The 12314-nt window shown below is 36.9% G+C and overlaps 1 protein-coding gene and 1 long non-coding RNA gene across 2 annotated transcripts in view; one reads left to right on the plus strand and one right to left on the minus strand.

The window, feature by feature from the left end:
- Nucleotides 1-5105, minus strand: part of LOC135208441 (dentin sialophosphoprotein-like) — a 65904-nt gene extending 60799 nt beyond the window's left edge. The window contains exon 1 of the mRNA XM_064240627.1: nucleotides 4939-5105. The gene's annotated coding sequence lies outside the window, so the exon portion shown is untranslated. The remainder of the gene's footprint in view (nucleotides 1-4938) is intronic.
- A 5010-nt stretch (nucleotides 5106-10115) lies between these two features.
- The window catches only part of LOC135208443 (uncharacterized), a 100398-nt gene continuing 98199 nt past the window's right edge, over nucleotides 10116-12314 (plus strand). The window contains exon 1 of the long non-coding RNA XR_010313164.1: nucleotides 10116-10272. This is a non-coding gene — a long non-coding RNA (uncharacterized LOC135208443). The remainder of the gene's footprint in view (nucleotides 10273-12314) is intronic.

Genomic DNA, 12314 nt, shown 5'->3' on the forward strand with positions numbered 1-12314 from the left:
AATCAAATGAAGACGTCATGAGAATGTGAATGATAACCTTCGTTCCCGGCCCTGTGCTACGCGAGAGGCTAATTTGAATGTTGCCGCAGTTACCTTGCGATTTAAATGCGATGACATCTTCCATTTAACACTTTCCTTCCCTGCATTTTAGACTGGTTGCGTTGCAGGTCTGGAACTATTCCAGACATTTCACTTTAATGTGGATCTCATGTATAAAGTACAAATTAAATTATTCATTACTGCTAAACTTTTTATGAGACTCTGGGTGTTTTCAATGAAAGATCACATTATCTGGTTGAGTTGTTGTCGAATATTTGGGGTAAATCTTTCAAATTCAGTCTGAATATTTTACCTGTTTTCCAAATTTCTATCCTAGGTAAAAACTGCAGGATGAACCCAACAAAACAAATCACTCCTCTTTTGTTAGCATTATAACTAAAAACAACATTAACAGCCAGGACACATTTTTGAAGAGAAAGGGACATTCCGAGAACTCTACACATATTTTGGCGGATATTCTGTTTCAAAAGAAAATCAACCCTGTTTTAATAGGAATACGGGTTTTCCAGGCCAAGGTGCGCTTCACAATACATTTATCATGAAGTAGGAAAGCATTTCCGTCAATAGTTTTTGCAGGCTGAACCATATATATACATACATACATACACACACACACACACACACACACACATATATATATATATATATATATATATATATATTATAATAAAAACACACACACACACACACACACAAATATCTATATATATATAATATATACATTATATATCTATATATATAATATCTATATATATATATATATATATATATACTGGTATATCAGCTCTCGTGAAGGAGGGTGCGCACCGCCTTAGTGACATAGTGACCTGGCTGGCTCTCTATGGCTTTGTTTCTTTATCATGATCTTACGGCGTTTCCAATTACGAAACTATAATCCTATCAACTAAATTGTCAGTTATTCTACCTGAAAGTCCAAAGAAAAAAGGATAAAACCGTACACGTACATCTGAAAAATGATCAAGCAGCCACCTCACAGCTAGCACGTACATGTGATTCGCGCCGGACATAAAAACTTGTGCTGCTAATTCATGTTCGTTTCCGTGAGGGGACCGCATGCCTTGCTGAACGCCCTCAGACAAAAACTGCACAAAAATAGACGGTAATTTTTATCACTTACGTCTCGTGCTGAATATCCACTACCATACAGGACTTTCGTTTCCGAGGGGGAGCACATGCGCTCCCAAAAGACTCCACAAGAGCTGCACAATATGAATTCTTTCGCTTACGTTTGAGCTGAACACTATAACCTAGGGAAAGCCGCGGCCGAGGACTGAGACAACTCGCTGATGATGATGACCTTGCTCTGTCTCTCACTTCTTCCATGAAGAGGAAATGGAAGGATTTTTACTGGCATTTTTCGTCTGAAGCGCCTAGTTCTCGGAGATTTTAGAAAATAAGGATTGCCCAGATTGTAGTGTGAGCTATCAGAATTTCTGAGTAGAAACGAGAGAAGAATTTCATTCGTTTCCGCTTTGGTTACATCCTTGGCTACAATATTAACTCTTGACATTCGTAGGCCGACCGTGAAGATAATATCTCTTTAAAGGTTTGTGGATGTCACTGCGGTTCTTGCATCTCCATCTAACATCGAATTATTCATTTAATACGAAACGAGCAAAGGTTGCTACGGTTTCAACACCAGTTTCTTATTAACAGTAATACATATTATCACAAGGATTGCTGATCGTATAATAAAAAAAAAACTGATAGTTTTATCATTACGTAAAAAATAGCAACCATAATGTTAAAATATGGCGGTGAGGTCATTGCGTTTGAGTCACATACTGACGTCATCGCTTCCTGAAAGAAGGTGGAAACTGGTAGTTTCACATTGTACCTTTGAAGCTTGCGAGTCCGACGACAGGAGCATCTGTTGCCTACCTTGGCCAACATTTCCGTTTATTAGCAATTTCGCTCAAAATTGAGCTTGCGCGCACTAGTGCCCATTTGTCTAATTGGAAATATATAAAACTTAAGCGTGTTTTACATGGTTATCTTTCCACTTTAAGACATCAAAGCTGTAAGAGAACTCTCAACCATTTGCAAATAACTTATAGCTAAAGTTAGAAAGCGATCATCGTGCCACATCTCAGCGACGGTGATCTTCTGAGTGCTGTATATCGCGACTTCCTTCTCCCGCCACTGGCAAGTTCTGGAATCATTACTGCTTCCTCTCACTGACATCATCACAAACGAGTCTATCCCATTTGTTTATTTATTTATTTTTTCTCGAGACTGAGCCATACACGAAATTGTGTTATCTATCTATCCCATCGGCTTACTATGAATGACAAATTTCAAAAGCAGATGTAATTGAAGTTTCTTTCGTTTTAATATCCCCATTTACCACATTTACCAACGCCTTACCGCAAGTTTTATTAGATAATCAAAAACTTATTTCTACACTTACATGGTTGTATTTTTTTAAGACGACGTTGAAAAATTAGCATAATATGCGATATAGACAAGCAGTTTTAATAAATATTATTATGCACGCGCGCGTGCGCACACACCACACACACACACACACACATATATATATATATATATATATATATATATATATATATATATATATACTATATATATATATATCCGTGACGTGACAGCATCAGCAGGGCTTTGACACTAAAGTTACCTTGGTTGACCACCAAAGAAGTTTCTATTTCAATACCGGTTCCTCTGGCGGAAGGACACGCACAACAGGGATGAAAGCTCGTCATGAACTGACTGAAGGACACAGAACAGTAAACTGAAACAAAAGTTGTATGATTCGGCACAAGAATAAAATAAAAAGCATGTTCACAAGAGAGCCCCGAATAAGGCCTTCAAAAGAATCTCGATTTAAATTTGTCTTGATTAAACAGATTAGATTTGAAACGCTTCTGAAGAAATACTAGAACTCGCATAATCTTTTTCCTCTGCAATCCTATTCTCGCAATTAACCGAGGGTGGGTAACATCCTTCGCTCTGGCTGACTGGTCTACATTGAGCAACAGGGTAAAAATGTGTTGCATACAAAGTTAAAACCCGGTACTGATGTCTACCAGTTACTAAGGCCCAAATGGGATACCATTACATTTCCTGTTCTTAGTGCACATCGTACAGTTCGCGGCTTGCTTATGTTATAGTATAGCATTATATGAAACCAGCTTTTACCTTAACAATTAAACAAATATCTAAGTGACCGCATTTTATCCATGGCAGAATCCGGCTAATGATGACAAAACTTCAACCAACGGATAACATTAATCTTTCATGCTTAATGTGCTTGACTGCGGTGTGGTAAGAACTAGATAAACCAAGATTCTTTCCCAGAAATCTAGACCAGACAAAATGAACGAAACAGCAATTACCTAATCAACTGTGGGAGAATACGACATATCAAAGGAGCATTTAATATGTTCTTGTTTATATCTTGTTTCTTTCAGCTTTCACCAGTAAACGTCTGTCTCTTAATCCTGAAGTCACGTGGACAGAATCATATGCGCCAACACAGCCCATGTACTCCCTCAGAATTACAACGAAACTCAGTGACGTGCTTAGGAAGCCTTAGCGTTGAACAGATCACGACTGTAAGTTATTAGAATACTAACAATATGAAGAAACACGCCTTCTTGATTTGGCCGTGGTTCCACTGTAAGAAAAATCCTGTTCGCCCACGGAAGCTTTTATGTCAAACTGGCAAATTTCACTACGGTAAAAAAACGACAGCCCTAGAATATGTCACTTCAATCATTAAATAATTCCATTTATATCTGGTTTGTATACGTTAATTATTACGGACGGTCCTCTCCACCTTAGCGGGCTAGGCCTACAATGTTAGATGATTTGGTTCATATCCCACACAACTATGAGAGAGCAAAAAGTTGTTGCTAAGTGAATTTTCTCTGGAGGATGGATTTCCTATTTTTTGCTTCCATTGTTATTTTATTCTCAAAGGTTTTCTCGGAAGTAAAGCTCTCTGAATACCGTTACAAGTACCGGAGAGTGAATCGAAATGCCAGCAGTAATAAAGGACTTTACATTATATGCCGAGCAAGGGAACTATAAGTTTCCATAATCATTCACTTTATATATATATATATATATATATAATAGATATATAATATATATATATATATATATATATATATCTATATATATATATATATATTATATATATAATATATATTATATATTATATATGGGATTTTTTTCCACATATTTGCACATGATAGAGAAGCTTTGAACGTCACAGTACTACGTTATGTAGGCTAATTGTTCGTAATTTTACCGGTAACTTGAGTGTCTACTCAAGTGTGACTGGGTATTTGTAGAAAATCGAACAAAGTAGAGCCCAAACAACGAAACACACACACACACACACACACACACACACACACACATATATATATATATATATTATATATATATATATATATATATATATATATATAAAGTATGGTATGAAGAATTACCGTAATGTCACCCTGTCTGCTACCAATTTTGATCACAGTAGAAATTGTTTGTATTTAAATTACAGGTCTCCGTTTAACTCTCTTTATACCATATCTACCTAGTTCAAGACCAAAATCTTGTTAGTTATTCCATAAGCTGCTGTGAATTCCATTATTTACCATATTTTGTGCATCTCCATTGTTATTGTTGATAGTATTTTCAGTCCAAATCAGTAAATAATTAAGCCTCACATGGGATGTATATTAATTTTCTTGACCGGGGAAAAATATACCTCGTATGAGAACAGTACCATTTCCGAAAAGGTAAAGTTAGGCTAGCATATACCACTACACTAAAGTTTACATAGGCCTAAACTTACACTACTATACAATATTAACGTTACTGATTCACCCTTACTTGTATTATTGCGACGACAGCTCACATCCTCAAATCCTACCAGGTCCAAATTAAATCTATGTCCACCAAATCGCACTGTGATGAGTAATAAGCACCTGACCGCCCTTATCAGCAGCAACACTAACCACACCTTACTCCTACAACAGCTCCCTACAGACTAGGCTAAAGTTAACGCCGAGTCGCCGACTCGCTGACACGGGAGAAGAGTGAATCACCAGTTGTGGTGCGTTCAGCTTCCTCTTCCCAAGAAAGGAAACGGTTTCATGAAAAATAATATCGAACTGTCAATAAAATATTTGGATGAAAATGACAACGCTGTTACTTCATAATATCATGAATACTGCGCTTGCACAAGTTGACATTTAAACGCTTACAGTGACTTAGCAAACATAAAAACGACGAACATTTGCCGCGCGTTTTCTGTCGCCGGCAGCAGTGACATCCAAATGATAGTCGCTGTGGTGCCCAAGACTCATCAGTTGTCAGTACTCAGCAGTATACGATTCGTGTTATTTTGCAATACTGTGTATGTACAATCTGCTAAGACATCACAGCTTCACTATTGACTATTTACTGCCAATTCTTGTCATATAAAAAGAATTGTGGCGGTACAAATACTGTAGGGGTAAGCTTACCTCACCGTGAAGTGTATGGTAACCCAACCTTCCGGAAAGATACAATTATAATCACTCCTTGTATGTTATATGGAAAGCCCGATATGGTGCTGACGGGATGTCCTTTTTAAAGAATCTTCATCATGAATCTACATATGGTTTTTCAGATCAACGTGGAAGGCAACCAAAGTGGGAAAAGGGTCTGATTTAACAAGCTTAAGAAAACCTTACTATACTGCTTTTCATTCTGCTGTATTTATGAAATTACTTGTATCCTACTGTGGAACAAGTAATCTATTTAGGTAGTATATGTGACATAAAATAGAAAAATTTTTATAATAACTTTGAGACAATCATGCAAAAGCATAGAGCTAAAGCTGGTGTTAACTGAATTTATTGATCGTCTAAAATGTGTAATCCCAATGGAGATTATCAGCCTACGCTAAACGTATTGTATCTTTTAACATCCAGACTTTCACTCGCAACCTTCGGAGACAACTTGCCCATTGTAGCAGAAGCAGCGTTGCCAACACCTCACCATTATTCTCTCTCTCTCTCTCTCTCTCTCTCTCTCCTCTCTCTAATAAATTGTTTCGTCTTAAGAGTGGTATATTCTTATAAAAAACATTATTCATCATTAAGCTGCGTACAATCTTCTACATTTAATCATACGTCACACTGACTTCCGTGATTGGTAGCCTATACATTTTTGTCGTTTACTTCAAAATCGTGTAAACGATAAAATATTTAATTTCCAAATGACAGGATTACCATCATCATCGCCTCCGACGCTGCGTGACGTAAAAGAACTCTGAAATAGTGCTTCTCATTTCTGTCTCATGCTTTACCTTCCAGTAATCTTTACTATTCAACTCTAGCTTCCCCTCTCATAATAATCCTCTAAATCTGGGACTCTCAACTCTTTTGGCGCCCGCAGGAATCCAGCTGACTCTTATCACGTATTACTCTCCCAGGGGTTGTCCGAGGGACATGTCCAAGCCATCCAAGGGCGTAGCCAAAAATATTGGGGATGAGGGGAGGGGTGTGGCCATTTTGTCAGGAGTGGTGTGTAGACGGAATTCACTGAAACTTGAAGAACCTCTAAATTACATTTAAATTTTTTCAAAGAATAATAATATAATATATATATATATATATATATATATATATATATATATATATATATATATATATATATATATATACGTACACAATAACTTATTGAAATAAATGTAATACTGTACTTTTGAGACAGGAAAATCCTGTGCTTTTTGCCAGGAATTATCCAATATAAAACTAGTAAACACACACACACACACGCACACACACACACACACACACACACACACACACACACACACACACACACACACACACACACACACATATATATATATATATATATATATATATATATATATATACTGCTTATTGTAAGCTATAAAAGAGGAATATGTCCCTTGAAAAGACCCATAAAAGAAGCAAAAATATTTCAGTTAGCCACAATACATCGGCACCTACACATGAGTCCTCATCTCGTTGAAAACTGTGAGAACCGAAGGTGCTACAAAATCAATATTAATGTTTCAACCAGATTTGTTTTTCTCTAGAAGATTACTCGTGTGCTATTCTTGGAGATGGATTGCAGATATAATCTCTGAACCTTAGCGGTGGCTATCTGGCGATCGGTCTGGTTGAGGAGTCAGAGGGTGTTGTCCACGATGTCTGCCTTTCAATGCCCTTCTGACAAGTTCTTGTTGTTTGTTTGGCTTATGATGGCCGATTCCAGTTAAAGATGACTCTCTCCAGTTAACACGATGACCAAAATATCTAAGAAGGACGAAAGATCCCGAATTTTCTAGGTCGCACCTAACAGATCGTGCGCTGCTAATCTGTGCGATCAAGGTATATAGAATAAGGGAGTGTGCGATAGTGAACGGCCAGATTGTCCCTCAAACGTTTTCACCATCTCAGATGCAGGTCCTACCCAGATGGAACCTTGTACATCTTACAGGCTGCTCTGTGCTCGGTGCTGGCATATCGTGGCTGGCTAGACCGTTGCAAAGTCCAAATACCTAGAGCTTTTGGACTATAAACCGTGACTTAATCATAGACAAGAACGCTAGATTTTTTTCACTTTCTTTTATTCTTGGACACCAAAGTAAACATAACGGTTTTCAGGTTCGATGTTTATAATTAGCTCTTAATATCCTCGAAGTACGGGAGTTATATTTTGTAGACAAAATCTCTTCGAAACTAGATTTTGTTCGTTTTCGTTGTGACTTTTCCTACGACATGCAGTGGAAGGGAACTGTACCCCACACCTTATCGTATTCAGATGGGTGAGTTGTCTATACACGCATCAAATTCTTTGTCTAAGTGACCGTTAGAACAGATTCGTAGTCCTCTGAGAAAAAATTACATGGTACCCCAATCTTTAACGAGATATCATGTTAGTGAGACAATAAATATCAGAAACAGAGAATGTTGGTTTAAATACACGGAGACGTTGTATTTCGATGATTCCCTCATTAGCATTATATCAAATTTTTCATCTTTTTTTCCACTTCGATTACAATTTTATACTTGGGAACTAGTGAATTGAGTCTGTTGAAAAAGTCAAAATCTCTCCAGCCACTATCTCAGAACGTGAAAATGTTATTGACATAACGTAGCCAAATTATGCACTTGAGTTTGAGAGAGGTCAAAATTTCAGTCTCAAAGGATTCCATATAGGGATTAATAACTTCAAGCGGAGATCGCAGGCTGCTTATGCTACATCCGAATCTTAGCAAAAATTGTCGTTAAAAGAGAGCACGTTGTTGGTAACACACAGCTTGTTTCATTTGATTATACATAGCCCCCAAAGGAAAGTGGTCTTTGAAAGGGGATAATTTATCCCTTAGGAAATTTAGGACGTCGTTAACTGGGACCTTTGTGAATAGCGAATCTAGGTAGAATACACTATTGATTGCACGTCATTGTTTACCCGAATATTTAAGCCATTGAATTTCTGGGAAATAATCCTCTACACGTTTAATATTTTATGGAGAAGAGAAAGTACTTAGGAAGTGTGACAGCAATATACATAATGAAGATAAGTGAAAGGAATAGTAAAACAAATAAAAAAAATAAATACTCAGAAGTTTCCTCGGCACAATCGAGTTTTCCGTACAGCGGCTACAGCATATAATCTAGGCCACTAAAAATATATCCATCTCTCGGTGGTTTCGTAATGATGTTGTATGAACCACGGCCCACGAAACTTTAACCACGGTCGGTGGTGGCCTGTCCCATATCATTGCCAGATGCACGATTATGGTTAGCTTTAACCTTAAATTACTGGGGCTAGAGGACTGCAGTTTGGCATGTTTGATGATTGGAGGGTGGAGGATTAACATAGCAATTTGCATCCCTCTAGCCTCAGTAGTTTTTAAGCTCTGAAGTCGGACAGAGAAAAGTGCAGACGGTCATACAAAGTCGGCTCAATAGTTTCCTTTTAAAGAAAACTAGAAGACTACGACACAGAAGAATTTTGGAGCACATGTGCAGAAGTGTGCTCACGAAGAAGGCAAATATAGATTTCAGAAATGAAAACAAGAACATTAGGCAGTAGATGACAGTAGTTGAAGAGTATAAAAGAAAGAGATAAAGACTGATTAAATATGAAGGTATAAGATAAAAATTTGAGTGATAAATAAATGGAAAGGGTCTATATAGGAATGAGAAGGAATAAAGCCAAGGAGAATATATCTTATTTGGACATTACCTAAACGACAAAGAAAAGAATATATTAAAAATCCTTAAAATGGAAGTGATTGATAAAAAGAGTGCGTTAACCTAACACATTCAGTAATAGGGAAAAGTTTTGCTAAATCACGTGTTGAACTAATACTATATTTAATATTTAGATATTAAGAATGGAGTACACAAGAAATGAGGGTGTATGGTTCTATTATAGCGGGGGTGGGGAGGGGGGGTGGAGGAAAAGGGATATTAATGAAAACAAGGCTGTTGAATGAGAAGCTTCATTACACAAACGGTACCATCACAGATAAGAAAAAAAAATGAGACACTACTGACGAAGTTGACCAGAGACATATAGGAAGAAAAGTAAACTGGTAAAACTCAATGAAAAGGAAGTACATGGAAAAGCTAGACTTTAATAAAAGAATTTGTGAAATTATAAAGATGGTAATAACAGGCAAAAAGTTTAGTGGAATAATGAAACATGGAGAAAAGGGCTAGAAAATAGAGAACCAAGATATTTACAAGAAATGGAAAAAGAGAGCGACATTTCCTTCGCTGGTGTTATTCTAGAACAGTGGTGAAAACAAAGTAATGAAAAATTTAAACAAATATACAGGATGAGAAGTTATAGCTGCTATTTGGGTTGTTGCACGGAAGATTTTGTCGATTTTTAGTTATTTCACCACAGAAGAGAAAAGAGAGTACAATTGAAATCCAAGGAAAAGAAAATATGGAGAAGGTAAAATAAATACTATGCTGTCTTTAGTAAAGAAGAGATAAAATATGTGTAAAAAAACACATATACACGCCCTCATCGGAATGAGGAGCCGTTGTAAATTTTGTACACTTCGAGTTTCGTCTCTGAGCCTGACCTGACTTGATTGCATATACGATACCTACCTAATGCGATTGCCATTTGATGCCATTCCCAGACACATCTTATAGTTATGAGAATTAGACGACCTAGATCGTAAGTATTTTACAATACTGATAATTAAAATCCTCGATCTTAATGCTATTTAAGTTACTAAGGCTAGGTTGTAGGGTAAACGTTCTCTCACTGGGCTAGCTAGGTTGAGTAGTACTATTTTGATTGCTTATCAAGAATTTAGGAAGGTACCTTTTGTTTTTTTTTTGTTTTTTGATCGACTGTACCTAGGTAATTAGGTAACCTCAGCACTGATAGTACCTAGTGTTTGCTGTTTTATGCTGGCCATCCTGCCCCCGTTTGGGTTAGTGACGCCAGTGTACCTCATACAGTGCGCTGTAGTAGGTATTACTTAGGCTAGCCTAATGTTTTTTGTATCATTCCTTTGGCCTCTAGCTGTAACCCCTTTTGCTTCTTATACTGTACCTCCTTTCATAGCGGCTTCTCTTTCTTTCATCTTAGGTAGTTTCCATCCTCTAATGACAATGAATTCATTGTGCAACTGCAAGGTTTACCTTGTGTTACACCTTTCAAGCCTTTTATTGTCAATTAGGGATGTACCTATTCCAAATTTTTGACCGATACCAACTTTCAAAGCCGATACCGATACCTGTTACCTCCATATTACTGTTATATGAGGGAATATAGGTATATTGTTACTAAAATCATTCTTGTTCTCTGGTTACTATTGTATATTAAAGGTTCCAAAGTAGAAAGTTCATATAAATTTTACTGAAAAAGAACATCAAGTATAATTATTAGGTATTTAATCCCTTTATTACTTGGATATAGTTTGGCTTATATTATGGCTACCATTAGAAGACTTGTAACAATTTAGGTAAGTAGTGCTTACTTGAATTCATGGGGTGACGAGGAATCTGAAATCACCAGTATTTAGCTACTTTTATTCTGAGTTTTAATTTATACTATATTGGCTAGAAACAGTTAGCAGACTCATTTATTTAGATTATAAAAGGTTCTAATTTGTTGGGCTTTTGTTTAATATATAGTAGCTAGATTCGTTTTTACATGATATACAAACCCTTGGTCCTTTACATAAGGAATTACTTTCATCGTAGCTGGATTTATGTCTGTTAAATTCTTGAACAAGGTGGTTAGGCAGTAACTACCGTCTGGTATGCGGGTAGGCCCGCCTGCCTGGATGTAAACGCTCCACTATGCTTTCGGCCATCTTCTGATGAAGATGCATTTTTGTGAGCTCTTGCTGACTAACCGTTAATCATTTTCCCGGTGAGATCTTTAATTTCATTTTTTGAATAAATATGTATACAGTAATACCCCGAACTTACGCAAGGTTAGGTTCCTGACCCCCCTTTCGCGCAAGGGGAAGTTTCACGTAAGTTTGGCACGGTCTCTGAAATTGCTAATAAATGCTTACTTCTAGAGATTGAACACTAAAGATGACCCTAATCATGCTCCCTAAGTATTAGGCTAACTTTTAAATGAAATTTAAGTTACTGTAATGTGATTTAAAAGTTAGTTTATTACATTACCCTTAAAAAAGGAATAACTGGTTGGCATAAAAATAGTCACAGTAACTACTATATGTACATATGTATCCATTTTTGTACATATATTAAAGTTACCCCTAATTCATGGGATGCCATTTTCTTTTTCTGTCAGAGTAAAAGTTTTCTTTGCATCATTAGGCAAACTTCATACGTCAGTCATAACGAAGTCACACAATTAAATAAAATAAAGAAGATAGAAAAAGAAACCCAGAAAATCACTGTGTATAACGTGTTTACTTCTAAATAATTTACATTTAATTTTACTCCACACTCGAGTACTTTCAGGCCCTGTCTGTGGCCCATTTTCAAGAGGTGTGTAGGTTGTCAGCCTGGGTCAAGGCTCAGCAGTCTTCTGGAACTTCTTGTTGAGCTGTCATTTATGTGATGGCTGTTCTGGTTTCCTTGAGAGTTGCTAATCCCCTCTTGTCGCTCTGATATCCTGAGCTGATGGTCAATGGGATTAACCCTTGTGGTAAGGGAGTGGTCACCAAAAGTCTGTTGGGCAGAAAACCTAATCTCCAGGTCAGCAGGATCAATCTTAGCTTCTTTTAA

The sequence above is a fragment of the Macrobrachium nipponense genome, chromosome 35 (assembly GCF_015104395.2).
Source record: "Macrobrachium nipponense isolate FS-2020 chromosome 35, ASM1510439v2, whole genome shotgun sequence".
Taxonomy (NCBI): domain Eukaryota; kingdom Metazoa; phylum Arthropoda; class Malacostraca; order Decapoda; family Palaemonidae; genus Macrobrachium; species Macrobrachium nipponense.